Raw genomic sequence first — 6,088 nt, forward strand, 5'->3', positions numbered from 1 at the left:
AGGACTGCTGATAGATGATGGAGAGTGGCTTGGCGAGCTCCTCCGCCAGCTCTCTCAGCACTCTCGGGTGGATCCCATCCGGCCCCATAAGAAAGACACGGACCTGTTGGAGCGGGTCCAGAGGAGGCCACAAAAATGATCAGGGGGATGGAACCCCTCTGCTATGGAGAAAGGCTGAGAGAGTTGGGGTTGTTCAGCCTGGAGAAGAGAAGGTTTCGGGGAGACCTTGTTGCGGCCTTTCAATATACAAATGGGGCTTGTAAGAAAGATGGAAAGAGACTTTTTAGCAGGGCCTGTTGCGACAGGACAAGGGCCAACGGTTTTAAACTGAAAGAGGAGAGATTTAGATTGGATATAAGGAAGAAATTTTTTACGCTGAGGGTGGTGAGACGCTGGCACAGGTTGCCCAGAGAAGCTGTGGATGCCCCGTCACTGGAAGTGTTCAAGGTCAGGATGGACGGGGCTTTGGGCAACCTGACGTAGTGGAAGGTGTCCCTGTCCATGGTGGGGGGGTTGGAATAGATGGTCTTTAAAGGTCGCCTCCAACCGAAACCGTTCTGTGATTCTATTCTATGATTCTATGAATGGAAGCGTTGCCCATGGAAAGCAGACCGGTGGCCTGCGTCTGGAGATTGGCACATACTCTGAGACCAAGCACCTTGCAAGTTCTTTAGTAGCACATGCCAAACTGCGCAAAACTGTTTAATATTGACCTAATATTTTCATAGGGTGGCCACGCTGTGGCTTGAGCAGCCCTTGCAACGTGCCCTGCTGTGGAAACTGCCCTTTTCTGCAGAGGGTGACCTTTCTGGAGGACCTTGCTCTGGCCACGGGACAGCGTTTGGCATCTCGTGTGCCCACAGTGCAGAACTGCGGGTTTGGTGTCACTATTTACCCGGAAAGTGCTTGCGGCTTGCGGGCCATTTCGGATGTCACGTTTCTGCCCTATTCTTTCAGCAAGAGCCTGTTTTCAAATAAGCTGTGAATATTTCATGGGCAAATTTTCAAGCGAGGCTGGGATCCTTCGAAAGCAGTCTTTCATGGCTAAATAATACAAGTGGGTAGGAAACTTGTATTGTAATGGCCTCAAGTTGCGCCAGGGGAGGTTTAGATTGGATGTGAGGAAAAATGTCTTTACTGAAAGAGTGGTTAAACATTGGAACTGGCTGCCCAGGGAAGTGGTTGAGTCCCCATCCCTGGAGGTATTTAAAAGACGTGTAGATGAGGCGCTGAGGGACATGGTTTAGTGGGCATGGTGGTGTTGGGTCGACGGTTGGACTCGATGATCTTAGAGGTCTCTTCCAACCTTAATGATTCGATGATTCTGTGATTCTATGAAACAGATGATTTTTTTTTTTTTCTGTTTTGTGGGAAATTTCATGATTTCGGATTCTTTTCTCCAAACCAAACCGAATTCAAAGCTCTCTGCAAGATGAAATAAAATTAAAAAAATCACGTTGGGCCAATCAAAACGCCATTTTGAAGCCGAGACGTACACTCTGTGATTTGCTAATGCCGTAAGTCATCTCTATTAAAACGCTTCTTTCAGTTTTTGCTTTTTTCCAGAAGCTCTTCGGGGTCTTCTGAGATACCCTTTTCCCAGCGCCGGGAGTAAACTGGTCCGTGGTGCAGTCACCACCATCGGCTTCTGCTGGACGGACTCTGGGTGGTATTGTCGATGCACCCACCAGAATTAGCCCAGACACCCCCGCCTTGTGCTCTCAGCCCCCTTCAATCTTCACGCCCTTGTATTGGAGGGCAAATCCAAGACCGCAAATCCTCTGCAGAGGGTTCAGGCAAACCTGGCTTTGCTTGGGTTAGACAAAACCCTGAGGAACTGGCACGAATCCCACTGTCCCAGTCCCACCAGGACTGGGCGTCTTGGTGCATGTGTTTGAACATGAGAGGGTGGGAGGGATGTGGGTTGAGGAAAGCGGAGCGTCGTTAAAAGGCAGTTGACGTAATGTGTCCTTCTCCCACCTGCCATGCGAAGATGAAGGCTGTTTCTTACAGCGGCCTGTGTCCACCGCAGTTTTCATGAATATATTAAGTGCCTGATTTGCCGTTTCTTTTGAAAGCCCTCAGTGACCGCCACCCCCCATGCCCTTAGCAGCGCTCTAACAAGGAGGCCGATGCCAACATCAAAGAGGAGAGAGGATTACGGGTTAGAAACTTGAGATAATGACATCTTTTTTAAGGTGCAATCCAAACAACGCTCTCCGCACAGCCAATATGCAACGACAGGAGGGTTAAGTGTGAATTATGTTTATGCAGTGTCTGGCCTGAGCCAAGGTGGCAAACTCATTTTAGAGGAGGATGTTCATGGGACACCAGCCAGATGCTTGCCCCGGATGACCACCAGCTTCTGCTGTGAGTTGAGGGAGACCTTTTTTCAGGTTGTGCATGTGGGGACTTGCAAATCTGGGGTCCAGTGCTGCTTCTGATAGGCATGTGGCTGCATGTCCTCCAGCCCTGATGGGTGACCACGCCAGAGGGACCAGCTGGCCGAGGCCCCAGGGTGATGTCCAGTGTTGTCTCACTTGTGTCCAGGGAGGGTGACGGGGTCCTGGGTGCTAAGCGACTTGTGAAATGCCTAGTCCATGGTGATGGGGAGATTGCCTGACACCCCATTACTTGTTTTATGGGGGGTTGTGTTAGCAGGAGCAGGAGCAGAGGAGCATCAACGCTGCCCCATTGCTGGCTGGCTCATTGCCCTTGTTGTTCGCTTTCTGTTTCACTTGCAGAAGGCTTTTCATCTTCACAGGTCATGAAATCACAGAAAAGAATATATTAATGTTTTTCAAAGTCTGCTTATTTATCTTGGAAGAAATATTTCTGTTTCCTCCATCACTGAGGAGTTGTTTACCCCTCTAATTAAGGGTACCCCGTCTATCAAGTGTTGCTCTCCCAAATGGGGCATTTTTGCTTAAATAATTAAGCAGTTCTTGACTTATTTTCTGTGTCATGACTTGCTAGGTACCATGAATTTTTTTTTCCCCACCAGGTTACAGCCTCCACCTGAAAATCATCACAGAAATAGCTGCAGATCCTTCCTATGGTTGGGGAAACTCCATTCCTACTCCTCTACATCCTAAGAAACAGGAAGAAAAAAAAAAGTGGCTCTCTATGGTGGACTCTGCTGTCCCGTTCTCCATGTCTCGTATGCAGAGGTATGTCCAGGTCCCAGTCTTGGGCTACTTTGGAGATAAAACGGGTCTGGGGTTATGAATCGGGGAAGTTCTACCATATGGATGAAGTCTGGTTGGCCACCAGTGTCCCTTCCCCTGCTTCTCCGTTTGTGGCATGCGCTTGTGTTATTTATTAAAGGGTTTCTCTGCGCGTCTGTCTGCCTGTGTGTGTTTTTCCCATTTCGTTTTCGCAAATCCCCTTTCCTCTGTGGTTTCGTCTGGGGACTCGTCCATCATTGAAAGCCGTGTTTGAACTCAAGTTGTGTTCCTGGTGCCCAGGGCCTGGGAGAAATTAGGCATTTCAAAGGCAGTCCAGGGTGACTGAGACGTGAAGGAAAGGAGCGGGATCCCACGGCTCATGCTCGCCTGATGATAATCCTGCACGTTTGTACCTTGTGTTATAAAGGACGCTGGAGGACGTTCTTCCCATGTATTGGGGGCTTCCTCACTTTGCAGGCTACCTCGGCCAAGGGCTGTGTTTGAGAAGCAAAGGAGTTTTGCCAGGGTTGGCGTTAGCCGCCTTGACCAGCCCAGGCTTGTATGCCGGGTGCGAGGAAAAGGATGCTCTAAGCCTCAGGAGAGCAAGGATGAACCATCAAGAGAGCTGCTGTCCAAAGGCAAGGCACTGTCTTCCCTACGTCATGAAGGATCCGGACTCCAACCCATGGCCTTTTGGGGGGCAATTGCACCCTGCCCACCTTGAGGACGGCACCCCATGAGCGAGGTCTCCTCTGGGGAAGGAAAAGCTGCTGCAGGATTTTCCCCGAGTGGAGCAGGAGGGCAGAAAAGAGCCATTGAGCCCCTCGCCAGCGGTTCCTGGTGGGAGGAGGATGCTCCCGGCTGCCGGTGGGGAGCGCAGCCGCCTGCTCGGCGGGGGACTGCTCTTTGATTTCCCGGGGTATGTACTGCATTCACTCTGCCTCCTCTCTGTGATTTATTCGGGGACATCTTGTTTTCGTTAAGGTCCTCGAGCTCCGGGCTGTGCAGAGCTGATTGCAGAGCCCTCCGAGGGCACCGCAGCTTGCTGGGGCTGAAAACTGCCCGTTGGCGAGGCACCTGAGTTGTCTGTAATTTTATCTCACGCCTTGGCTGCCTGGAGGACCTGAGAAATAACGTTTCGCTGGACGATGGGCCGCATCAGCTTACCTCCCCGCCCACCTTAGCAGCCATCACCAGTGAGCCGCGCCAGCCCCCTGTGCATAATTAAGTGCATCTTGATTTACTGCCCGTGCAATTGTTACAAGCTTTGGAAGTGAATTTCGCTAAATCAAATTAAGCCACTTTAGTTCTGAATAAGAATGTCCTCACAGGGTTTTAATGCAGTTTAACTAATCCATTACGGACCTTAACTCAGATTAATTTCCCCCAATGTCTCTGGGTAGATGAGCCCTCAGAATCAAAGAGGTCCGAATTTGTTTTAGGTTAATTTATTTTAGATGTGAATTTTGTAAATCAAATTACAGCCCTTTGGACTTATGGGCAGGAGTAGGGGATTAATGTGATTTAGACTGGATCGCCTCCATGCACACCTTGAGCTGATTTGCACCAATCTCTCATGAGCATAGGTATCTCTGAGGTCAAATTTCTACCCAACTCTGCTTTGTTGAGCCAAGCGCCGGGACCGAAGTGCTGTGGGTCCCTGAGCGAGGTGGGCCGGGGCCCGGGAGAAGCGGGAAAAGCTCTCCTGGCTGCTGGTGTGGTCGGACGGGCCCGTTGCATCTGGAAATCTGCAGGCACTGCCTTGAAAAATGGAAAGCATGTGCTTTGGGGGAGGTGCCCTGTGTAAATACGAGTGCTGGGTTTGCGGGGGGGGGGGAGAGATGGGAATCGCGGGAGAGTGTTGGGGCGCTTTGAGGATGCAAAAAGGAGGGATGAGGAAACGGCAGCGATTACAGGATGGTCAAGGAAAATGGCTGCGGTGGCTTGTAAATGTCTTGAAAGAGGCTCTGCTGGAGTGGTACCACCCAGAGAGCGGCTGCAGAGGTGAAGAGCAGAGGAGGAGCAAGGATGGGCTGGGCAGACTCAGCGGAAGGAAGCAGCCTAAAAAGAACTGGTCTTGAGCAAGACCAAGGCTGGACAGAAAGACCCAGAATGACACCTTAGGGGCTGTGCCCTTGCTGACGTGATGTCTCTTAAGACCAATAATAATAAAAAATAATGCTGTATCTTTGGGTCACGGTCCTCTGAGAACACTGAACGGCTCCTCCAGAGCCATCTTCTGGTCTCATCCACAGCCTGGCCATAAAGCCTTGGCTCTTCCCCTTCTCACCACTGGTCAGAGATGGCCCCAGTTTAGGAACCTGCACAGCCAACACTAAATTAAGCAGGGATGGCCTCAAGCTGAGTCAGACGATTGCCCAGACTCCTTCACGGCTAGCATGCACCCAGTGTGGGTTTGGGCTGTGAGAAGAAACAGTCCCAAACAACGTCCTGGCAAAGTTCAGGGGTGGCACAGGCCAAGGACCGGGCCCAATTTGCCCATTTATTTTGTGGGGGAATGGGTTTAAGTGTGTGGACACCAGCTATGAGGCGCAGCCCGGCTTTGCGCCAGGGAACGAGCACCTTGGCTTGCCATGGATGATGAAATGCTCGCCCCTTTGCAGGGTGAGGCTGCGAAAACGACTGGTCTTATCAACTGCCTCTAAAGAGCTACGTGAGTTTTGACGCCTACCACTGTCGTGTTGGGTAGCGTCGAGTGGCTCTCACTTCACGTTGGACATCTTCAGGGTGGGTGTCCCCAGCCCAGCAAATCACCTTGGGTTCCCTCTACATGTTGAAGGACAGAAACAAGGGCTTTTAGGGCATGAGTCCTCTGGCTTACTCAAAATATCTATTTTAGTGTGAGCTGGAGTGAAAGGAGGAACTTGATTGACTTGACCTCCACTGACTATCAAAGGTCC

This window comes from Pygoscelis adeliae, unplaced genomic scaffold, assembly GCF_000699105.1.
Source record: "Pygoscelis adeliae isolate BGI_AS28 unplaced genomic scaffold, ASM69910v1 Scaffold88, whole genome shotgun sequence".
Lineage (NCBI taxonomy): Eukaryota > Metazoa > Chordata > Aves > Sphenisciformes > Spheniscidae > Pygoscelis > Pygoscelis adeliae.